Raw genomic sequence first — 25,727 nt, 5'->3', positions numbered from 1 at the left:
GTCCTCAGCAATCTGCAGGGATCTGACTGCGCTGGGGGCTGCCTCTTGTGAGGTGGACTGGTTAGGTGTCATACTTGTCAGGGAATGAACTTCAAAGGGTGGTGGAAAGTTCAGTCAAGGTGTTGGCACTGTAGTTAAAGCAGTGGTCGTGTGAAGGGTACGAGGAAGTTCCTGTTGCGTACATGTTCGCGAAGCATGAGGGGTTTGGTAGCAAAGGTATTGAAGTCCTGTGACCTGTTTCTGAGCCTCTGCACTGTCAGGAGAGGCGCGCTAGTGCACAGTGGGTTCACATAGTTTGTCACCAGGAAAGTTCCTTTCTCTGTTAAAAAAAAAAAGCTACTTATCGGTGAGAGTATTAACTTAATTCATTGTAAGCATGTGTAGTTATTGTATGGTTTTGCAGGGGAACCACAACTTTGTTGTAGTAAACAGAAAATTGGTTATAGGATTTCTAATTTGTCTGCCCTGCGAGGTGCCTTGTCGTCATGCAGCAGTTGATTGTGGTTATTGGCTGGAATAGGAAGAGAGGAGTTCCTGGCAGAAACCATAGCTAGACGAGCTTTCTTTTGCTTTCTTTTTTTAAAAAAATGTTAAGTTTCCTTCTAGGTAGGTCACAGAAAATTAAAAGCATGCTCAGTAGTGCTGACTAACCAGCTAAGTTTCTAGCATGCAGAAAATACCTAATATTTTTGTGTACTTGGTTTTCTTTCTAAATTGAAAGGAAAAACAAGATTCTGAAAAGTTTCCACAGATTCTGAAAACTTCAATTGAAAAACCTTTTAGAACACAAATGGTGTTTAATCTTTAAATAAATAGTAGGTTTATGTATTTAGTATTTAATTTATTACCTATATGACTTTTCATCTCTATTAAAATATTAAAACATCTTAAAGTCCTACTGTTGTTTTCATATTCACAATGTCTATCTTTTATTATAGTTACATTTGAAGAAGAAAACAAGGTTAAATGCTTTATTCCATAATTACATGAGTAGCAGCTGTTTCTAATATGTCTTACTCTTGAATATTGTTTCTCTCATATCAAAGATTAAAATCCTCTTCCAGCCCTAAATCAATATTCTGTAACACATCATACCTTGTTTTTTTAATTATTTAATAATCAAACTTCTGATAGGATAAGTCAGGAATATTAAAAACAGTTTACACAAATCAGGAAAAAAAAAAACCAAACCCACACTATTTTTTAGTACTTGTGTCACAAGACCGTCACTTTACTGCACAATAGTAATAGAATTAGCACAGTTGGTATGAGATGACTTGCTCTAGATTCCAGATTCAAAGAGAGGCAGAGAAAATTCATATCTTCCATTTTAGGTATCTTCCAGCCTCCTGTTTCCCCACCTCCTCAGAAAATCCTGGGGCAAATGCGCTCAGAATCCTCCAGCCTGGCAGACAGATGCATCTGATTCAGCCTTTACCCCCTCTACATGCTTCCCCAGCACCCTGGTATGCAGCTTCCTTTACTTCTGTGGCTCCTGAGAAACCCTCGGTCTGCAACAAAACAAGCCCGGCTTCCTATTGCTCTTTCATGTGGGGATGCTCTTGAAACTAATACTGTCATTGAGCTCACCGGGGAGTTTTTCCGGAGGGCACGGGACGCGCACAGGAACAGGAGGAGTTTCTCAGTTGCTTGTTTTCATGAAAAGCACAAGATTTTTGTATTTTCAAGACCCATACCCTTTTATATAATTTGATTAAAGTATATTCTTATTTAAGGGCATGGAGACAGACACACACACTGGCCATACACTTGCATAGGAAACCAGGCTGAAAAAAATTACTAAAAATTTGCATTGACAGTCTAAAATATGTTATGGGAAAGGTATATATGGGTGAGCAGTATCACATTCATACAAATTGATAGTTTTCCGTGGTCGCTAGTGTTAGTGGGAATGTAAAGCAACGTAAGTTTAAAGAGGTGGCCTCAAAGACTTTAATTTGGTGTCTTTCCACTGAGTTACACAGCAACAAGTTGTTAATAGCACCAGTACAGTGACAGATGCGTTGCATATACGTTATGAGGAAAATAGGAGTGGGGATGCTGCATCGAGCCCGTTACGGGCTTCACGATGACTGTGTGCAAACTAAGCGTGCATACAGGCCTAAAAATGACAACTTGTTGTACTTTATCTTATTCTAGATATTAGCTGTTGACCCAGCATGCTATTCACGTTACCAGTGCTTGAACATCTGCATTATAGACATTTGTTCATACTGAGAATTCTGTACTAAAAGTACTTACACTGCAAGTAATCAGTCCCAAAAGACACAGAAATATCTCTCTTGCTTTTTCTGAAGGTGGCTTTTGCTGATTTCTCTTAGAAAATCAAAAAAAAAGAAGAAAAAAAAGATTTAAAAAAGGAGGGCTTATCTTTGATACCAAAAGCTATTTTCTCCCTTTCCCCGCCCAGAGGCCCAGCCATACCTGAGACTAATGACTTTTGTTGTCCTGCTCTGTGGTTTGGTAGCCTGCAGGACTCGCGAGCCCGCTCCCCCAGTAACCAGCAGCTTACCGGTTCCCAGCTGCGGTCTTGCATGCTGCTCATCCGCACAGTGCATGCGGACTGGTAATTGGGTCTGACCCTTGCCCTGAATTGGACTGGTAAGTATGAGCCAGATACTGGTTCTCGCGTGCTGACCTGTTTCCATCTACAGAATCCGTACGGTTTAAAGGATAGCAGCACTCAAAAAAAGAGAAAGAGCTTTTCAAATCATTCTTCAGGGTTATAATTAGGCAGTTTTATATAACTAAAATGTTTGAGTACTAACATGCAGTAAAGAACGTGCAATGCAAAATGATTAGTTATTAAGATTAATTTTACAATTTGCAGGTAGTTTAGAAATATAACCACATAAGTGTCTTTGTGTGAAATCAGAATTTTGGATATTTGTTTTTAGTGTGCTAGTAAGTTTAGATAAGACGTGGAATTTCCAACAGAAAAATACAGCTCAGAGGACAAAATCTCTGACCCAGTGCAGGCAGCCCCACTTAATTAAAGGATTTGTATTTATTTTGTTTTTACCTTTTCAGGGGTACATAAATGGCAAATACTGAGTTGGTGTAATTATTCTTGACATATGTAGACTTTTGTAATTAAATGAGCCATATTTGCTGAATAAGATACGAGATTAAAAGAACAGGGTACTATTCTTGAGTGTAGAAAGTCTTTTTGATTTTATTTTTTTTGTAAACACAGCTTTTCAACACTCTGTGTCTATTATATCAGATAACATATAACCCAAATCAACAATAAAACAAATATGCAGGTTTGGTGTCTCAGCAAGGTGCTCTGCTGACTTCACAGAGCCAGGCGCTGTCCCAAGACAGTATCATGGTGTAGATCTGAGGTGCTTTTTCTGTCTGTTCTCACAGTGTTTTGCTTCATTATTTTCAATGGGAAATCTTCTTCTAATGGACAATGCAATCAGTCACAGTTCTGCCCCAGACAAAGAGCAGGAAATGTTTTCGTGTTTCTTCTCTGTCATTTGAGTTGCAAAAATACTTACCTCCGTAATTTGTCCTGCAGTTTCTTCTAGGTGGCAATGACTGATTCTGGACGTTGCTCTGTCCTGCTTTGTTTTTCTGATTTCGTTGTAAGGAGGATGTTCTACTAGGAAGTTTTTTCTAAGGGACATTTAGCAATGTTCCTCTTTGATTTTTTAATTGCACCTCTCTGGAGGGGGAATCAACTGTAGACAGAGTTTCAGATGTTTGGTTCTTAAGTTGGAGATTGTGAGGTCTGTAGCCTTCCTTTGGGGCCTCAAATGTCATGTCTCTTCTGTTTGAGACAGGACTTTAAATGCTTTTTTTTTCCAGCTTATGTAGGTCTCTATTAGTTCTAAGGAGTGAACTAAGGAATTTGCTAATATAGCAGAGATGCAGTTATATTTATGAACAAGTGAGCAGATAAAATTTAACATTTTCCAGTGATGCACGAACTGAAAAAAGTTTTCCCACAGTTACATAGGTTTCAAAGAATAGGGGAAAAACAAGATTGTATTGGTTTTGTCAATGAAATATGTTTTTAAAACAAACAAAAAGCCACATTCAATTCCTATGGAAAAATTGCTGCTTTACATTTCCAGGCTTTTTTCTGGCCAGACTCACCTTTGTTACTTGCACTTAAATGTCATTTGTCACCACTGCTCTGATCAATGTTTGTAATTGCTTCCTAAATTGGAAACACACCAATTTTGAGTCTGAGCTAGGTGATGGAAGAATATATTGCCTCCTCCTCTTCACCTGAAGGCCCTGGGCTATCAATTTCCTGCCCAAGATTCATATTTTCTGTGATTCTTTACCACAGCCGCGTGAGAGTCTCCCACAGCTTTGCGATGCCACTCCCTGTATCGCTGCAGGGGTTTATTGTGGTCCGGCTACCGGGCTCTGCGTTGGTCCTTGCTGAACTTCCCAGGGATCCTGTCAGTCCTCCAGCCCGCCTCGGGCTCTCTGAATGGCAGCCCTGCCCTCGGCACATTGACCGAACCCCCACCTCCACCCCCCCACAACAGTTTGTTGTCGTCATTCTCTGGTAGCTTCTAGGGTATTAGGAGGATGCACACCCACGTGCACACACACAAGCTCAGGATGATTGCTTAAGTCAGTTTTTCCGTAGAAAACCCTTCTAAGCAATCCGTACAATTTTGCTGTATGCTTTGGTTTCCTTTACATGCGAGTCCACTATAGCATGGACTTTCAGCCACGTACATCTAATGCTGACTAATATCTGACTTGTTTTCCTGTTCAGAGAAAATATGCCTTAGAATAGAGCTTCTTTCTAACTACTTCTGCAGCTCTCCGGTGTTTCTGAGTTTTATCTAAAGTAATTCCTTGACCTCATTTGAAAGTCTGCTGAAAGCTTCAAGATAGCAGATTACTTTGGGTAAGTGGCTTGGTGGATGACTCAACCTATAAATGATTTAGTACCTGTCTTTCCAGAATGGATGAAGCTAGGTTGTGTGTTCTATAATTCAGAAAATACTTAACACTTGAGTGAACAGGCACATACAAAAAGAAACGTGATTCACCCAGTATTAGAGCAAATCTGTTGTTTGTAATTTTTTTTTCTTTCATCCTTGTTCAATGTTCATCATTCTAAGTTCAATAATGTCAGGGGTGTAGGAATATGCACCCAGGTCTAGAAGGCAACGGGAACAGTACCATTGTACTGTTACACTGGAGCATTTAAAACTTACTGGATTATAAAAACCAATGTTGTTTGTTGTTTTTTCTTTCAGAATAACTGAAAGTTATTATAGTGCAGTTGGGTTCAACGATGGTCAATCCTACACAAAATGTAATAGTTCTTTTCCTGTGAAAACATGCAGCAGGTATCTGTGCTGTAAATATATGTATTGTTTATCAGATCATCTTAAGATACATGCTCTTCCGTTTGTTTAAGTAAAGTTTATTTACTGAAGTATAATTCATAGCCACTGTCTTCTTAAAAAGGAAAGTTTCCAGGCAATAATTGTGCCCACTTGCACAATATGGGGAGTTTCCACTGCAGTTTTTAGTTAAACTGGTGAAAAAACACTCTGTGAAGTGGACGCACGTGACACTTGTGCATAACTGTAGTCTATATGTCTTTATGATGTGAAGGCATTATTCTTGAAATGGGAGTTTCACTGGGAATTAATATATTTATCAATCAAAGAAAAATAATTGCTTTTTTTCAGGATCTGATATAGACAGTTATGTAGAAGATATTTCAGACAAATGAACAATTAAGAGACCACAGAAAACTCACCTCCACCATTCATTATCATTTTTACAATAGGAGGACATTGCAAAAGGACCAATTCCTCTCAGAGCAGCATTCTTTTCTTTTTGGAAACTATTATGTCCTGTATTGGCAAGCATTACATCTCTAAAAACATGTTTTGACTAAATTGCAACAACTGAAGAATTCATGTTCTGGAGGGGAAAAACCCAGCCATGAATAAACCCCACAAAATTAGCAAAATTATTTGGGGGTTGGTAGTATATGGCAGCTATTTAGTGAATAGGAAAGAGTTTTGTACTCATTCCCATGAGCAAAAAAAGGACCCCACTTCCACAAGATAAAATTTTGTCTGCAGTCAAGGTCTTCTGAAAGTCTTTCCTACGCACTTGTACCGCTGCAAAATTGGCTAAGCAATTGATAGTTTTACCGGTCGTGTGTAACAGGTATTGGAAGCTAGCACACGTGGTATTACCCAAAACCTTGTCATCCAGTGATTTGATCAACTAAGATTAACAATTAGAAAAAAAAACCTTTTCAAATGACCTCTCTATTGCTCTATCTGCCAAGGTTTGAATCACCGTTGCCTCAGGTTAATGTTTTACAAGAACAATTAAGTAAATAGGTTTACATTGATGCCAAGTTCAATTCTTATATTGTGACGAGGTGACGGTGACGAGATTCTTAAACTGTAGTGACGGCGATGTGAGTTAAATGTATGTCTGAGCTAGTAAACAGATCACATTTTGCTCTCCTCTTGTTTGCTGTTTTAATGTTGCCCTCAGTAAATTCTGGGGTTTGGAGTTTTTATTTGTCTTTTATAATTTCCAAGAAAGTGAGAAGCTTCAGGAAATCAGCTGGGTTTTTTTCTGCTTGAAGCCTCCCAGTCTCAAAATTGGGGTCATTTGTTCTAATTTAACCCATGTCCTAGGCTCTGGGAAGAGAAAGTTTAGCTCTACAAGGAAGTTAAATATATTTTGTCAGGGTGGGTTTTTTTGTTCCCTACCCCCGTTTTCACTGTGAGGAAACTAAATTAGAGGTGTGTGGCCCAGTAAAGTCGTTAAACTGGTATTAGTACTGTGGTAGATTATATTTCACAGAAAGCAAAAGATATGGGTTGAAAGTGTTAAACGCAGGTTAAATTCAGGAAATAGTCACTAAGAAGTATTGCTGGAAGGAATCCTGAAAGCATCTAACCCATCCTTGTGTCCCGACACATATGAATACCTGTCTCTGTAACACCTGAACAATTTTTGCTTATACTGTGTGTAAGGAGGGAGACTTCACAACCTCTCCAGGCTCCCACCTTCTGTTGCTTCAGTAGCCTCACCATTAGACACATTTTCTTAGTGTCTAAATTAAATCTCCCGCAAGGTAACTCACTCCCATTACCCTGTGTCGCGGCCATTTGGGACATGTTGGGCAGACTGCGCTTTTCTCAGCACTGGCAGCTGCGTTCTTCTTGGGCTAACACTGCTGGTTTGCTCTGGTGGGGCTCCAGCTCTCTGGCCGTGTGACCCCTTCTCCCAGCTCTCGCTGGGCCGGCAGCACCCCATACCGGTGCAAGGTCTGTGGAAAGCCAAATCTGAGATATTAACTGAGCCCTAAATCCTTTACTGAAGAACTGCTACCCAGCCAACTCTACTTGCGTGAGCCATGTTCTTCGCTGTTTCCATGAGACACTTGGGGCTGTTCTGTAAAAAAGATGTAACTGTAGTTGTTCAGGGAGGCTTGTGAGGCTTGATTAATTCTGCTTGGAAAGGTCTTTCATGGATCTTGCAGAAGATTCAGAACATCTTACTGAATTTGATTTGATTTTGAATTTTTTTTTCTAAGCTGCAACAGAAGTGAAGAAAAGCTAAACAAGTACTTAGATCCTACTGTCTTACCTGAAAGCATAGGGAAGATGATGGAAATTTTAAATAACTTCATTTCAGTGGATACATTGTGACAGTCTATTTATGCCAGCTCGTCCAAAATTCATAAGACAACTGGCATGCTCCTTTGGAAAGAAATCTTGTTTTCATCATGCAGTTGTGATAAAGTTTCAGTACAACACAGATCCCCATTCCTTGCTATGAAAAGACAGCTAGTGTGGAGGACTTCATTTTCCAGACACTCATGAGAGTCTGTTGGCGATGATCATGTAAGTTTTACATTAGGCAGCACTGCACAGTGACGGAAGAGGCACTGCGTTGGTACATCTCTGTTGGATACTCTCCGCTAAAGTGCTCTCAGAAAGGCTGCAAAGCTGGATGGATTGTATACATGGTCCTGGTAGTTCCTGTGTTCTGCAAAAGGGATACTTCTGTGAGGTATTTGTGTGATTGTCTGACCACCCATTGAGGATCTTATTCTGTGTGTACCATGAATGTCATGTCTTATCTCATTCAGAAATGAAGCTCTGTTGGGAGACTGATGTCGGAGGAGAAGGGGAGAAGGAAGGGAAGGGAGAAAAGGAGGAACATGTCTTTTATTTCTACCGGGATGAACTGGTTTAAGTCTAGGTAAGGAGGTTATTTGCACATGATTCTGCGCTTTAGGATGTGTTGTGCTGAAATCATTTGGATATATGGAGTCTGCTTCACTCTTACATGCAAGTTCTGCTTGCTCAGCACACAGAGTAAACAGAGTTTTTACCCTCCAGCAGCTGCCTCCTGAGACAGCTCTGGGGAAAGGACCTTAAAAGCAGGACTTCCCACGCTTTCACCCCAGATAAAACCGCAACAATGGCAAATACCTAACCAAATGCAACATAATGTGGAATTTCAAGCCACCTACCAGTTATAAAGCATTTGTGGATTTACAATGTTCAGTTAGTCCCTCAGGCTTCCTTCTCAGTCATGCGGAACACCAGTGATCCCCAGTAACGCTCCAGTAAGTGCTGAGTCCGCTTGTTCTGGTGCATAATATCCTGGGGCTTAGCTGTCCGCGCAGCAGTTCTTCCTCTGAGCATGCAAACAAACCGGCCAGGTCAGGGCTCCTTAGCTCCCTCCCCTCCCATACTGGCAATGCAGCCCGTTTCTATGAGAGAGATTTATTGCTGCATTTACTTATTTATCAGAGAACTTGAATTAAGCAGCGTTACTCATGTTCTCTCACAAGAGGCTGTGTAGGGCCAGAAGGGTGCTACTAATCGCTGGCAGATAGCATGTGCCTGCTACCGTGGTTCATACAGTGCTATGAGGGTGTTTAAAGGATTTGAAAGGGAGCTCCAAGGAGTGGGTTTCTTGTGTGTAGGCAAGAAACTTCGGGTACATGTACCTCCTGCCCTAAACAGGCAACTGCATTTCCAACAGTCTTTTCCAAAGTAATTTCAATTATTATTTACAAATGTCTTGATGGGGTAAGAACAGATAGTTGCAGAGGAAGAGAGAAGTGTGAAAGACAAGTAGAGCCTAGAGTGCAAGTTAGGCTCTGGTTCAGCTCAGCACTCGGCAGAAAAGTGCTTCTGAAAAGATTGGTGTCTCAGCGAGCAGAGGTGAAAGTAAAAGTCCTCAGAAATCCTGTAAAAATTTGACCTAGAAAGAACAGAGCTCTGAACTGGCCACTTGGTTGAAGCTATAGATTACACAGGGAATCAAAAAAAAAAAAAGAAAAAGGTAGGAAACACAAAAGAAAAATTATAATAGCCATTGCTATGGAAATTTGATGCTTCACAAACTCAAACCTCATGATCTTTCAGGTTGTGTTTCTTGTTGTAATCGGAAAGAGGTGAAAGCCCTGTTCCGAATACAAGACAGTAGAACTAAGGGGTTTTTGTAAGATTGGGAACCATTCAAGGCACATTTGCACAGTAATCATAGGCTAATTAATCTTGGTGTTCAGTCAGTAGAGCCAGTCATCTGGAGTAAGTGTGCCATGCAGACCTACCCCTAGTGACTACGTCCTAGGACTCAGTCAGGAAGCTAGATCACTGACTGGCTGGGTGATCTCAAGCAAGTTGTTTATTGTCATCATGTTTACTGTACCAAATGTTCTACAAACTGGTTAGGTTCATTTTGGGAACTAATGTTGTGTTACAATACAAACATGCAGTTCCCAGGCAGAAAAGCAATTTTGTTTAATCTTCTGTTTCCTCATATGTAAAATGTGGCTTCTTGCTCCCTCCCTTCCCCCCCAGAGAAGAGTTGTGTTTAGTTAAATTTACTTACTACAACGAAAACACATACCGGTGATTTTGAATTTGAGAATTCTGGGGTTCAGGTTTATCATGTTCTGCAGTCCCCAGGTGCTCCAGGTTGATGGAGTACTATGTGCTGTACTGTGATGTGGTTTAAGTATGCTGCCTTATAGAATTGTCATGGATCAAGTATTTTGCACACAGGCATTTACCGTATATATTTAGTATGTACACACATACCTACACCTACACACACTGAAATAACTATATTTGTGTGTAGATAAACATGTATTCTAACATTAATAGTCATGGCAGGTTACAGGCAACAAAGAGAGGAAAATTGCTGCCCTGACTATTTGAATTATCGTCAGGCATTAAACTGCCTCCATTTGGGGATGCTTTATTCTTTTGCCATCCCGTAAGAGATGTGACAGTGTTGCACTTAAATTGATGTTTACTTTATTAATGCAAAGTTCCATTATATTTCTTAAGTGGAATGCATTTCCTATGGTTCACTGCTAAAAGAAAGTTTGCAGTAACTTGGGCTGAATGTTAGATGCTATACAGGGCTCTAATAGTAGCTAAAATACCAAGATAATAAGGTCTAATGGTTTCCAAATTCTAGTTCTCAGACTACCTACAATTTTTGAACTTCATATTAGTAGTCCATAAAAAAAAAGAGCTAGTCTTGTTTGCTGCTGCTGTTGCTGCTGCACTGGACTTAAGCCCAAATTTTAAATTTTTTTTTTATTTATTACCTTGATAAGAAACAAATGGCTGTCATTGTCACAAAGATGGTATCAGTCACTAGCAGAAAGGCAAGCAGTCATTTTCATGGTCTAGGAATAGAACTGAGAATCTCTGGCTCTGCCAGACTTTTCCAGGCAATGTTTCTCCAGTGTTTTTTGTGTAGGCAGCTGCCAAGCCACGTGGTTTTGTACTGAATTGAAACCTATTCCTGCTCTTCCAGAATCTGTGGGGACAAATTGCAGTCCAGGTTTAGAAGATCTCAGTGCAGCTCTGCAGCTCTGTTGGCTTCATTATAAATCTGTCCTTCAGATTGCTGAGACTTGCACAGGAGTTCAAACATGCCAAGATGTTGAAATGCTAAATCATGTCTCTCCTCCACCAGCTGCCTCTCCAAGGCATCAGGGAAGTACTTTTCTGAAGCATGTTGCCAGAAAAGGCCAGCAGGAGCAGGGAGGTGATCGTGCCCCTGTACTCGGCACTGGTGAGGCCGCACCTCGAATCCTGTGTTCAGTTTTGAGCCCCTCACTACAAGAAGGACATGGAGGTGCTGGAGTGTGTCCAGAGAAGGGCAACGAAGCTGGTGAAGGGCCTGGAGCACAAGTCTTGTGAGGAGCGGCTGAGGGAACTGGGGTTGTTTAGCCTGGAGAAGAGGAGGCTGAGGGGAGACCTCATCATGCTCTACAACTACCTGAAAGGAGGTGGTAGCGAGGTGGGTGTTGGTCTCTTCTCCCAAGTAACTCACGACAGGATGAGAGGAAATGGCCTCAAGTTGCGCCAAGGGAGGTTTAGATTGGACATTAGGAGAAATTTCGTTACTGAAAGAGTGGTCAGGCCTTGGAACAGGCTGCGCAGGGAAGCGGTGGAGTCACCATTCCTGGAGGTATTTAAAAGACGTGTAGATGTGGTGCTTAGGGACATGGTTTAGTGGTGAACTTGGCAGTGCGAGGTTAACGGTTGGACTTGATAATCTTAAAGGTCTTTTCCAACCTAAACGATTCTATGATTCTGTGATTCTATGCTACCACCTTCCAGATGCTGAAACAGGTTTTATGGAGTCCTTATCGCTTGTACCATAGAGCAAAAGAGATGGATCCTGCACTAGGATAGATGGTACAACTCTGGAGAGAGATTGTACAAAAGTAACTTCAAACTCTGTGCTGCCCCAACCAGTGATAGCTACATGCTCTGCTGCTCTGTGAGTAGCAGGTTGGTGCCCTATAAATTGCCGCAGCGCAGGCTTAGCTGATAATACCTTCAGGAATCCACTGCAGCAGAAAAGAGCTGGCAGAGTGCAAAGATCCAGGCTTCCTCATCCAAGAGGAACGCAGTACAGATGCTACACAGTCATGGTGCCACTGGAGATTTACTCTCCAGTGTGGAGACCGTGCAATGACATTAGCCTTAGAGCCTTTTAGGTCTGCCAGGGTAGTTCAAAGCAGTGACCGTGCAAGCTAGAATCCAGGCCAGTCTCTTTTTAAGCGCATAGGGTTGGAAAAGAAGAGGAAATATTCTTGCTTTTCATGTTTGGGCTGTGGCCTGAATGAGTATATCTCATTGTTGGCACAGATCAATTATATTCTGGCAAACTCGTGTGCTGAGAGAGTTGAGAAGCAGTGACAAAATGGTATTGCCCTAATGCTAGGACTGTCCTTAGCAGATGTGAAATAGGAAAGGGAAGACAAATGTCCTTCCAACTTCCTTCCCTTGCAGTCTAGATCTAACCATCCCCAACGTGGAGAGCAGGTTTTCTAAGTACCAATAACGATGACTCCTCCCACAACTTCATGGTTATCCAGAGCTGAACATGTGCCTGTGCTATAGCTATCCTTGTTATTAGCCTTCTAGATCCTTGTTATTACCTCCTAAGAGCGTGCAAACCAGTATTTTCTGTGACCTGCATTTCTGCATGGTACGTAGGTCTATATCCTTAACAGAGTCTTATTTCTGCACATCATCTTTTGTCCTGTCAACCCACATTTTAAGATGATTCCGATATCTTCATGTTGGCTAAAATTATTACACCTTTGAAGGGAAGATATATGTTATTTTCAGTCCATCATTAAATTGTATTGAAACTTGAATGACAATTTTCCAGGTTATAGCTTTTTTTTTTTAATTTTTTGGGTTATTTTGATAAGAAAATAGATTGCAAAGGAGGAGGGATTGTGAATTCAATCAGCTGATGACAGTGATATATGCCTATCATAGATACAGGGAGTGAGGACTAGCTGTATCTGCTTGGCTTGCAACTGCTCTTCCAATGCCCAAATGAACAAGAAAAGATGCCAACAACTCAGTGAATTTTATTTCATTCTGAAGCATTTTCTCTATACAAATTAGCTTACTAAAATAAATATTAATAATTTCTTTCATACTGAAAAGGCCAGAAAACAGCAAAGAACTTTTCTAAATTAAGTTCATCTCAGCAAACTTCAGGAAAAATTAGTTTTTATCTCGCTCTTTCACTAGCACTAGTGTAAAAGTAAAAAGCTGTTATGTAGAAAAGTTTTGATGAATAGCATAATTTTCTTCCCTAAAAATCAACTAGTAGATCAAATCTGTTCAAAAGAAACAGAATTTAAATATTTATTTCTTTTGATTTAATTCCCTGAGAGTAGGGGGGGTGGCATCTGTGGTGTCCTCATAAATCATTTAGACTAATTCAATCAGGGCTGGTTTTACAGGAAAAGGTTCCTGGAACTGGTTAATTTCTTTACTTTCTTATTAATCAGGATACTTCTAATCAGTTTGAGATGTCTCTGTACAATTAATAAAATAGGAAGTCAGAGCAATGTGTTCAGAAGTAGAGCTATGTGTTACTATAAGTTTCAAATTTAAACTTTGCCTCTTCTTTAGGCTTAGTTACAAATACAACATAGAATTAGAGGAATTATCAGGTCATTGATCTTTTTAGTCCAGTCACATTTGTTTGCAATGGCCAGAAGAAAGATGTACCATATCCTGCCATAAGCAGTGAGGAAATAATCTCTCCTAGGAAGCACAGGCCTGAGGTATGAAGCCTGATGATTTTCATTTCATAACATCCAGGATAATGATGTTCAGTTTTTTGTTTGTTTTTTTTTTTGTTTTGTTTTGTTTTTTTAAAAAAAGTGGTTTTGTGTTTCCCTAAAAATTTCCCGTGCTTTTGATTCCTACTAAGATCTTGGCATTTGTGATACATGCGGTAGTGGGTTTCCCTAATTCTTCAATACATGTTGCCTCCCCAAAAATAATTTTTTAAACTTTTTTAGTTCTTCACTTTTGATCTCCATATTAAATCTCTCTTGTTTGGGGTTTTTTTTTGTTTCGCATTGCCTTCTGAGGCAAAGCAAATAGATGCATTGCTTGTCCAAGGTTTGTTTATGGTACTAGTTCATCACTGAATTTAGGCTTACTGTAATTTGCTTACTCATAGAGACACATGCAGGGCCAGTTCTTGAGAGCAGCAGTCCTTGCAGATCATATACAGGTTCCTCAGCCCTTCCCCTTCAGAAGCAAAGCTCAGAACCCCATGGGCCGTCTCCAGAAACGGCTTGCTCCAGGACTTGCATCCAGTTAAGTCACGTAGGAAAAACAAGTGTTCAGCATCAGTCTCCGTTCTTGAGATCTGCCCCCAGGCAGACTCCATCAAAATTCCTTTGAGGTTACCTGGGCTTCAAAGGTGAACCGAGGGTGCGAAACCTCCTTTTGTGCAGCTGCCTGGCAGTATAAGTAACTGTGGAGCTTTAACCGTTAAAGTGTGCGTTTAAACGTACAAAACCTTTTTCAGCAGAGGCTGAGAGAACATACATTAAGCTCGCCACAGAGCATCTTTCACCATAACATGGACAGATGACTGACTTTCACAGTGCCTGCACAGCAGGTGCAGAACCGCTAGGTTCTTATAAAAGACAGTATAGAAAGCCATGCTTGCTCATCTAGTGGTGAAGGTCTTTTGGATTACACCTTATCTAGGTGACAAGCTGTAGACACTAAAAAGGGTTTGATGATGCTATATATTCTGTCTTCTCAAGGTGCAATTGGTGTATGTTGTATTTCCTTTCTTCAGGGTGTTTTTGCAACACAGAACCTTAGATTAACAAGAAAGGATCATTAGTATATCCCATTTTTATTTTACCTGTGAGCCTTTCAGTTTTCTTCCTGCCACACTTCTTGCTGTCCTCTCCTGCTTCAGCCTGACCATGTGCAGTTACTGCCTTCCCAAATGTTAAACTCTATTAAGTAACTACCGCTTCGGAGCCAACCTGAGCTCTAACAGATTGCAAACCCACTGTGAAGCAGAATGTCCTTCCGCATGAGGCTGGATAACATTCATATTCCAGATTGCGGATTTTTTCACATAATTATCCATGTGTTTGAGATGAGTATATGAACTTCTTGGGCAGTATATAGCATGATTTGTCATGTAAAATTCATGGGATTTAATGCACATAACCCATTACTGTGGACACAGTATTAATTAAATCCCTTCAGTGCAGTATAGCTTCTTTGAAGAACAGCTTGCCCAAACCCTACTTCTGAAACAGACAGTGACTTATCTCTCCATGTGACATATTAGTCATTGAAATATCTCTTAATCAGGTTTTTAATCAGCATGCTTTGGCTTTTCTTCCCTAAAATGTGAGATCTGAAATGTTACCTAAGACCAGATCATTCCTTCTGCAAAAAGAGGCCTGGGGGAAGTTGAGGACGAAATCTCTGCCAGCAGACTGCACCACAGTCCCTCGCTGGGGCAGGAACTGATGTACCAGAGTAACCTCCCCGAGGGGGGGCAAAACCTGGGGCTTTACTAGACCCAGTGGAGGCCTCTATGCTTCTGTGTAGGAGCTTTCCCCCATTTCGACTCCCTGAGCTGCAGCTGCCTTGGGATATTTAGCCGTCGGGGTGGGGATGTTACTTTTCTCTGAGGTGCTGGTACAATACCTGTCACTGTCATGTCTGAACGGTTTGCATTTGTTCTTGCAGCTAGCCCAGGATACGTGCTGGCAGATTGGTTGGTAACACGCTTCACCTTACCCATGCTCAGACTGCCTGTGGCCCCATGCTAAGGTCCTAAGTATGGTTGAGCTCTTCCGTCACCTCCCTTCAAGTCTTGAAGACGGACTGCTTGTGCCTTTGCTTCTCTGCCAGCGCAGTCACACCCAGCTAGTAAAGACCAGCTCTGCAAAGATGGTAGGCACCTCCTACCTGCTTTGGCGATTTTGGTAGGAGCGCAGGCACATAAATAGGTGGCTGGTGCTTAAATTCCTTTGCGGACTTCCTGTGAAGCATCTAATTAAGGCCACGTTGGAGCAGGGAGTTGAAATATGCCTTCCAAGGCCAACTGGATTGACTAATTTACTGGATTGAGTTTCTTCTTCTGACCTCTGCTTGACCTCTTTTGGGGATGAAAAAAGAAGTCAAGTCTTCTGTTCCTGGCCCACCCCAACTTCCTCCCCGGAGCAAGCCCCCAGCGCAGCCCCTGGCCTTGTGGATGGGAGCCTATCATTGCACCTGCCTGCGGACGGTGCCCTGCGAGGGTGGGAGGTGCAGGGCATGCACATGCGTGAGTTCTGATTTCCACCCTTGCTGGGTGCTTCATTGCTGTGTCCCTACAAGAGCGATAGGAATTATAAAGCAGCTGGCCAGCCAGTGCCCTGGCAGGTATTCAAGCTCTGCTTAGTATAGCTGTGTTGCCCAGAACTGCATAGCTCCCTGTTCCCCCTTCATCCCAGCTGGATTGATGTAGAAAGACACCCCTCAGTTAAAGAGCATTTCAGCTTCTTCACTGGTGCTTTGAAATATTTTTCCATCTCTTCTATCTGTAAATATTGTCAAGTGTCTGTGTTGGCAGGTTCTTGTGTTGCCAGCTTTCATGCTTCTGTCAAAAGCCATTGGGTTGCTCTGCTAAGATTCAGCTCCTGCAGCCAAATGATAAATGACAACCTCTAACCTTGTTTTTTATGGCTGAGGAAGAAATGCTACCGTATCAGAATTTAAAAATCTGGATACTAGAAAACAAAAAAAAAGAACTGAATCTTCACTGTTGTTAATAATAATAAAACCATGATATTATACTGCTAGTCATATTATGTATGGGACACATGTGGCAGCGAAGAACCCTTACCAATGGTCACAGAATATAAATTTTACTGTGAAATATTGCTGGGAGGAAATTCTCCAGACCACAACACACTGACCCAAATCTTCATTCTGTATTGGTTTGGCCATTCGGGCAGCACTACTTCTTGTCTCTGATGCAGTAGGTTTGTTGGTTGATGGTGGGTACCTACAAGGTCCCTCGCTGTTAGTAAGGACGCTCAGGTATTTTCTGAGGCAGAGCAGTTCCCTTGCTTCAAATGCCTCTTGGTGTCCAAAGCTTGGCCTGTTGGTCCTACCTGCAGCCTTTTCTGTGACCTTCTCTCTCCAAGGGGAACGTGGCAACCAGCCACCTCCTCCAAACAGGGGGATCACACTGTTGGTAAGCAGAGGTAAGCCATGATTTCCCTCGTTACAACGGGAAAAGAGAGAATAGCTTGGTGTCTGCATTATACCAGCTACAGGGAGTTGCGCTACTGGAGCTCAGGAAAATCAGTTTCAGAGGTTAAAGATTAGTAGTGGTATACTACAGGTCACAGTCCAGCCCCTTGCACTTTGCTCTGTCTCCACTGAGGGCCGCCTGCCCTGGGGAGAGAGCTGCCTCTGCTCTCCAAAACAGCCCCCCTGCTTGTTTCCTGGGGAGAGCTGTCTTGCCCAGACATATCCAGCTGCTTTGTCCTTTTTCAGTGAGGGAACTGAAGGCAGAGAGGTTAAATGACTAAGTAAGGCCAAACAATGAGTCAATACCAGCAGTCCAACTGAAACTCAGGAGCCCTTGGCTTCTGCTCCCGTGTTTTCTCTCCTGCTGGAGGAGACGGGAAGCTGAGAGGCGGGCGCCTGCCAGAGAGACAGTCTGCAGAGGACCGAATAAATACTCGCTTGTGTGCAAGTGAACACAACCTCGTCTGTCTGTGCCTGGTGCTCTGAGAAGGAGTTCAGTGTGCGCTCCTGCTATTAATTGCAGAGCCAGATCCCCTCCTGCACTGCAGCTGCTTTGTGCTGCACGGAGGAGCGTGGCCCAAGGCTGGCACGGCTGGGCAGGAGAGGACCACCCCGGGCTTACGGTACCATGCCGTTACAGCCTTCCCAGGGACCGCCGGAGGGCTCGTACCTGGGGAGGGAGAGGGAGGATTTGTGTGCACCCTGTGCACGCTGTGGCACTCCTCCAGCCTCCGTAATTTGGAGAGGTCTGAGGACAGGGGAACCCACGAGACACCAAGATCCACTTCGCTTCCAAGTTTTGAGCACTCTCCTTGGCCACCCCTTGTAACAGGACAAGGAGAGGAAAACGTGTTAACTCGATAGATGAAGATAGCTCTTCTGAAAGCACTGCATACTTTTGATTAGTATTATTAATGTTGTGAATCCAGATGGTTTGATGCCAGATTTCAGTCCAGATTGGAGCTTGTACAGCTGAAATCCATCCTCTCAGTGAGGGAGTTGCTCATGGAAAGAGCAATAATCCTTACAGTGTGGTGAATGGCAATATTGGAAATAATTTTCTTACACTGTCATTTGATGTGCAGATAAAATTAAGAAAACTTAATTGCTTTTTATTTTTAATGTATGACATTTAAACCTAATGAACTTGTCAGAGGATAGTATGATGCTTGAATTAAATAAAGCTAGGTTGCTTGTATTCTTGGCCCTGACAACACGAGGTGACTAAAGGGTTAATTCTTTGTCCTCCTGCCTTTTTCTTCCAAGATACTTTTGACTGTTTCCTGCCTTTGTTTAGCAGAAGCATCCAGTTCTGTCACTGAGCTGACAGTCACAGAGGGTGTCGTGCTATATTTACGCTTTACACAATATTTGTGTCAAAAAGCCTCTGTCTAAACAGACCCGATGTCAGTAAAAGATGGCCCTGGAACAAATGGTCTGAAGTCCCAGAAAGCTGATCTTTCCCAAAAGTGACTAATGTGAGGCAAATGGAAAATGTTGGTCTGAAACAAGTCAGATCCAGCTGCGTGCATCTGATTAAAAACATCAATTGCTGGACATCTAAACTCAATAAAACATGAAGCATTTTGATTAAGCAAAACCAGGAAACTGTTACCATTTTTAGGATGTGTTTAAATATGTCAGTATCTATTATCTGATATACTGATATCTTCAGTATCTCTTTAAAGGGATTCCAGTGTTCAGACAATATATGCTGTAACTTCTATCCAGAATTACTTTTGTCTCCTTGCATCCAAGCTGGAAATTCCTGTCCCCCTTGTCCATCCATCCCAAGATCAAATACAGCTGGTTTTCCCGTAACTCAGCTTCTTCTTTCCAGCTGGCCTTCTGTGCAACTGATTTTTTTCAGTCCTTGTATAGGTCTATCTGTAGTGTTTTGACTATAATCGGCACTCTACCTAGTCATAGGAAAATGGCTCTCCAAAACTTTTTAAGTGCATAACAGAGTATAAAATCTGAGGAAATCTGAGAATGCAGGTAGAAGAGAAGAAGGCAAGATGAGGAATATTATGTCGTTTCAAACACAAAATGTGACCACCACTATGTCTTAATTCAAAGAAATTCATGTCAGCATCAGCATGGGCATACAATTTTGGAAAGAGCTGAAAATGCTTCTTAGTATATAGAACTTACAATCATAGAATAATTTAGGTTGGAAAAAACCTTTAAGATCATGAAGTCCAACTGTTAACCTAACACTGCCAAGTCCACCACTAAACCATGTCCCTAAGCACCACATCTACACGTCTTTTAAATACCTCCAGGGATGGTGACTCCACCACTTCCCTGGGCAGCCTGTTCCAATGCTTGACAACCTTTGCTGTGAAGAAATTTTTCATAATATCCAATCTAAACCTCCCTTGGCGCAACTTGAGGCCATTTCCTCTTGTCCCATCGCTTGTTACTTGGGAGAAGAGACCTACACCCACCTCACTACAACCTCCTTTCAGGTAGTTGTAGAGAGTGATGAGGTCTCCCCTCAGCCTCCTCTTCTCCAGACTAAACAGTCCTAGTTCCCTCAGCCACTCCTCATAAGACTTGTGCTCCAGGCCCTTCACCAGCTTCCTTGCCCTTCTCTGGACACGCTCCAGCACCTCAATGTCCTTCTTGTAGTGAGGGGCCCAGAACTGAACACAGGATTCGAGGTGCGGCCTCACCAGTGCCGAGTACAGGGGCACGATCACCTCCCTGTTCCTGCTGGCCACACTATTTCTGATACAGGCCAGGATGCCGCTGGCCTTCTTGGCCACCTGGGCACACTGCCGGCTCATGTTCAGCCGGCTGTCAACCAGCACCCCCAGGTCCTTTTCCTCTGGGCAGCTTTCCAGCCACTCTTCCCCAAGCCTGTAGCGTTGCCTGGGGTTGTTGTGGCCCAAGTGCAGGACCCGGCACTTGGCCTTGTTGAACCTCATACAGTTGGCCTCAGCCCATCGATCCAGCCTGTCCAGGTCCCTCTGCAGAGCCTTCCTACCCTCCAGCAGATCAACACTCCCGCCCAACTTGGTGTCGTCTGCAAACTGACTGAGGGAGCACTCGATCCCCTCGTCCAGATCTTTGATAAAGAGATTGAACAGGACCAGCCCCAGTACTGAGCCCTGGGGAACACCGCTCGTGACCGGCCGCCAACTGGATTTAACTCCATTCACCTCAACTCTCTGGGCCCGGCCGTCCAGCCCGTTTTTTACCCAACAAAGAGTACGCCCGTGCAAGCCATGAGCAGCCAGTTTCTCCAGCAGAATGCTGTGGGAAACGGTGTCAAAGGCTTTACTGAAGTCTAGGTGGGCAACACCCACAGCCTTTCCCTCATCCACTTGTCATAGAAGGAGATCAGGTTGGTCAAGCAGGAGCTGCCTTTTATAAACCCATGCTGACTGGGCCTGATCACCTGGTTGTCCTGCACGTGCCACATGATGGCACTCAAGACGATCTTCTCCATAACCTTCCCCAGCACCAAGGTCAGGCTGACCGGCCTGTAGTTCCCCGGATCCTCCTTCCGCCCCTTCTTGTAGATGGGCGCCACATTTGTTAACTTCCAGTCAACTGGGGCCTCCCTGGTTAGCCAGGACTGCTGATATGTGATTGAAAGTGGCTTGGTGAGCACTTCCGCCAGCTCCCTGGATACCGTTATTCTGGTATCTTAAGTATTTGTGTGCCTTCTGTCAAACAAAACACATGCTCAGTTCTTCATTTTAAAAGGAAACCTAATTTTTAAGGTGTATGCTCCAATTACTTAACATATCAATAATCATAATCATCTGCTTCTAAAAATGAATTTAGTAATTACAGCCAAACTAGCAGACAGAGTGAGTGGTGACTGTTGTCGCAAGAATTAGTTCAGAAAAGATACGACTTCTTTCACAAATAATGGAAAGTGCAATCTTAATAGCACATTTTTAGGACACCAGGCTGCTTAAACGACTCTGATCTGCTGAGATTTGGGCAGGTGGCCTAACGGGATTCTGTGTAGCTTGCAAGGGGCTGATAGTCCTTCTAGTTATGATGCATTCAGGCAAGAACAACAAAAATTTTGATTTAGGAACTAGTTTCTGGGAAATTCAATCTTCAGTGGGCAGCTTGGGATACAGAGCAGAAGAGTACAGCAAATCAAAGCTGTATGAAATGTTGTAAGTTAATGTACATGTGTGTGTTTTAATAATTTATGTTAGACAGAAGCATTCGGGGGGCAGCAAAGAGGATTTACTCTTGAATCCAGCATGAAGTGGTTTCACAACTCTCCTAAAGAAACAAGAGGAGCTACTTCAGTACAGCAGCCCTTACTTCTGCCCAATTCATTTTGGGGAAAGGGTGAGCTGGTCCATTACACACAGGCAAGGGATTGTCCTCAGCTGTTTCAGAGGATGGCAAAAAAAAAAAAGGTTGCCTCAGACTGACTCCATCTGTCTCCACAGGTTTTTTTGCCATCTCTGTAACAATGTGGTGATAAGAGTTAGTTCCTGATCCCTCTGGCATATTGCCCGAAGGCAGACAAGGAGATTAACCTAAGTTTAGCATGATATTGTTCAAAAAATAACTCCATCTCTCAATTTTTTTTCCCCGAGCAATACAGTTCTGATGAGTGGAGAAGGTAGGAAAGGGAAATGCCTTTTTTGTAGAATAGAGGCCTCTTAATTGCAGGATACCATCCATCTTCTCAGGATGTGTCTGACACTGAATTTCCTTCACTGGCTCGTGAAAAAGAAATATTTTATCAAACATCCTGAATTTTGCTCTTGTTTGGATCTAATTATGTAATTTGCTAATCAGGGTGATTCTGCGATACTTAAATATGCAAGGCAATTGTGAAGCTCTTTGAAAGTCTTTTGAAATTTTGAAAATTAGTTTGCAATTATGCATAAAACCAGCCTGAAACAGGTGCATACAGATACAGCAGTGAAGATTGGTTAAAGGTATGTAGGTCACTAGGGTGAAATTCAAGATTTGTTAGAGATTGTAGGGTTCTGTTGGTTTATGTTGTCACTGGATGCAATCTTCAATAGTTGCTATATGATTTTAGGGAAAAAAATGTTGACCCTTGCCAATAATAATTGCTGCTTCCTCCAAAGCATTTGTGACAGGCATCATAGCAGCTATCAAGCTAGCTTTTCTGAGATTTCTATGCACTGAGTGGAAAATCCTTTTGAAAACTTCTTCATTTAATCTCTACATATAAGCTGAGTTTATGTGAAAGTGTAACTTTGGGTGTATTGGGAGAGTTTTTACTACGTTGGAAAAAGCAGTCAGATATTCCACATAGGCAATTTATATGGAGTCAATTCTGGGTTTACTCATGTTTATTGGGTAATTTTCTTCAGCAGATTTCTCTGTAGGGATGAGAGTACAAGGATCTTAAAGTAAAAATAGAGGACAGCCGACATTTGTTTCGCAGATGAGGGTCAGCACTAGAAACCATAGGGACACCAGACCTGTACATTTGCATTGCTCCAGTATAGATTACCTCTCTGAGACATGAACTTTCACTATGTTTTTCAAGCTCCTCATGACTTTCTTATCACACCATCCTCATTTGTGGCTATTGCATCTGAATAGTGCGAATAGGCTCTATGGGCTGACAGTGGTGGAGGAATGATTTGGTAGAACAGTGTGATTCACTCCACGAAGAAATCTGGGCAGCAAGTCATTAAAACACACACACACAGAGACACGATGCAGCCAGAACCAAATATCTAGGGAGGACATGTAAATAATGAGTAGTAGAGAATCGATTAAATGACTGCTGGCCCATCAGAGTTAAAGAGTTGAGAGAAGGAAGTTGCCTACAATCCAGGGCAAAGCACGTGATGAAATAGCAACAAACTCATGACTTAGGAATCCCTGAGTAGGTAATTCAGCCCTTCCAGGCTGCAGTGATGAATCACTGAGTGTTTTTCTGGGTGTGAGCCTTCAGGTGACGGTGACGGGGACGATGTCGGCCGGAGTGGAAGTGACCTCGACTACAAGCTCGCTGGCACAGATCAGGGGCCTTTCTAAAGCAGAAAGGCAGCGGGTGAGCAACACGGAGCACACAGCTAAGGTTTCTGTCTAAAATTACACAGTGCAGTGTGGCCTCTCTATGTGAATCTAGCTTTGTAGAGACTAAAACTATGTGAGGGGTCCCAGAGTCAGAATAAATCTGTGCAAGGTCTCTTTGGCTACAAAAAGGAATACATAATGTCTGGGTTTAGGGATCAACATGAAGAGTGTAGACTTGAGCAGAGTGTGTGTTTAAGAGTGTTTGAGCAGTGTCAGTGCCAGTATACCACTGAATGGAGTTAATTCAAGAACTGCTTTGCTCACCAGTCTCTAAAGTCTCCATAAATAAACATTTAATATTTCAGCTCTCTTTATGCTATTATGAAAAGCTGAAAAATGAGACAAGGAAAAAACCACTTACAATTTCCTGAAGTTTGAGAGAATGTAAGAAGTTTTATTTTGTCTTGAACTGCTATTTAAGTGCAAAAAGAAATTTCCAAGTTTAGAACTTGGCAGAAAGTTTTTCTAATAAAAAATTAACATTTATCTCACAAGTAATATTGCTTTGTTTCAGTCTCACATAGGACAAAAACGCATCTGACTTTTAAAAGCCTCCTCAAGAAATCATTACCGTGAACTAGAAAACATCCCTTGCACTTGAGAACAGGGAAAATAGAAACTAGGATGGGGTGTGCTGACTGTGCCCTCCTGTAATTCTCTCTCTTGGAGATGACCCTGGCTAAAAAGCTGCTGCCTCCCACGTTGGCACCTGCCCTAGCATTTTCAATGGCAAGAAAGGAGCAGATCCAGTCTGGGAGCTTTGTCTTTTGTGGGGACAAGTTATCTGCCACAAGTCAGAAGAAATGGCTGGAAGGGTGGAGCTGATACAGGGCACTTTGTGAGGTAGCTACAACTCCTTGGGTAAACCACTCTCAATCTGTTAGCCCTTTGAATTTAAATATGGTTGCTTTTACAATATTTTTCTCCCACTTAAAGTTCTTCAGTCCCTGGGAATATGAAGTCCCATAGCAACTTTGGGAAAAATCTCAATCCAATATTGTCATAAGACATTACGTGATTGCTACTGTGCATTAGGCTGTGTTTACTTGGTGACCTGGTTAGTGATCTTTCCTAGGTCAGAAGATGATAGACTCCATCCACCTACATTTCAACTCATTAAATCCAGGCAGACATCTGGCTTCTCTTCCTCCGGTCCATTGACATCTGCACCAAAAAGTCTTGCTCTCGCTGTTGGATAGCACAGATTGGTTTGTGGGACCAGCTCCTCTGCCCAATAAAACCACTAATGTCACAGAGAGGACTTTGCAGACTGAATTGTGATTTCCTACACAGGGTCTGCAATTTTGGGTGGTGTTTTTCCATGAGTCCCTTATTCCTGCTCTTTTATTCGTGTGTCACCTCTTGCAGTTAGATTTTACTGCAGTAGATGATTTGATATTTTAATACTGTTGAACTTTCATCTATTTGATCAGCAGAGGTGCTGGAATCAGGAGACTACTGTGGGCTTTTCCACATACTTCCCATATAACCTTGTGTACCAGGTGTTTGGGCTGGGTAGTATCATTCTTACTCATGTTGATGAGCAATTAAAACACATGAGCAGTCCCACTAACTGCTATAGGTAAGACACATGAGTGAGCGATCACCCACCTGAGCAAAGGTTACAAAATCTTGAGCATAACTTCTCGGCACCTGAGTTAACTAGTAGGAAACAATATTATTTCACTCCCTTGCTGAGTGGTGTAAGCTAAAATACCTTAGCAGCTTGAGAAGAAAGATACTGCAGAAGGGTAGTAAACTGCCAGTGTAATGTTATTAGGCTCCCCATCCTATGTTGAGATGTTTCGCAGCCCCAATAAAGCTCTCTCCAAAGCCCCAAACAGGAGACTTCCTCTCAGATGTGAAATATTCTGGGTCAAGGCCCAATTACTGTCTCTGAGCTGTGCTCCCACCTGGCCTCCTGCAGAACTACTCCCTCAGATCAAGCATCGTGACCACGTTTTTAAAGGTTTAATCTTTAATTAATCTTCTGTGAATTACAGTACTAAAAAGCTTGACTGAAATCCATTCAGAACATATCTGTTTCCCACATAAATGACCAGTTTGCCTGATAGGGGTTGGTTTGTTTGTTTCCCTTTGAAAGAAAAAACAAAATCCATTTTGTCTCTGCCCAGATTAGGAAAACAGGTCATGTTTAAAATGATGTGGGCTAACATGCTCTTTACACCCCCACCCCCAAACAAACCCATGGTAAATGCTACTTAAACCAGGTTTAACATATCTAAGAGGTTAGGATCAGTCTTTGTCTCTACCTTATCTAGCTTGCTTTTAAATGTGACCTCTTTTCCTTGCCTAGGCAGATGCTGGGACCACTCGGCTTACAGCCGTCCTGACAGCTACCTCGCTTCCCAGTCTCTCCCAAAGGGCCAAGGCTCTTCCAAGTGGCTTCCTCCTACTGAAAAGACTATAATTAGCTGCTTCCCTCTTTTTCCTCTGTTTAAAATTGGCATTATACAGCCTTTCTTCCTATCTTCTGAAACCTCATCCCCCATCCTGTCCTGCTTTCGAACATATGTAAAA

The sequence above is a fragment of the Calonectris borealis genome, chromosome 3, assembly GCF_964195595.1.
Source record: "Calonectris borealis chromosome 3, bCalBor7.hap1.2, whole genome shotgun sequence".
NCBI lineage: Eukaryota > Metazoa > Chordata > Aves > Procellariiformes > Procellariidae > Calonectris > Calonectris borealis.
The sequence above is the reverse complement of the archived record's forward strand: the minus strand, read 5'-3'. Positions refer to the sequence as shown.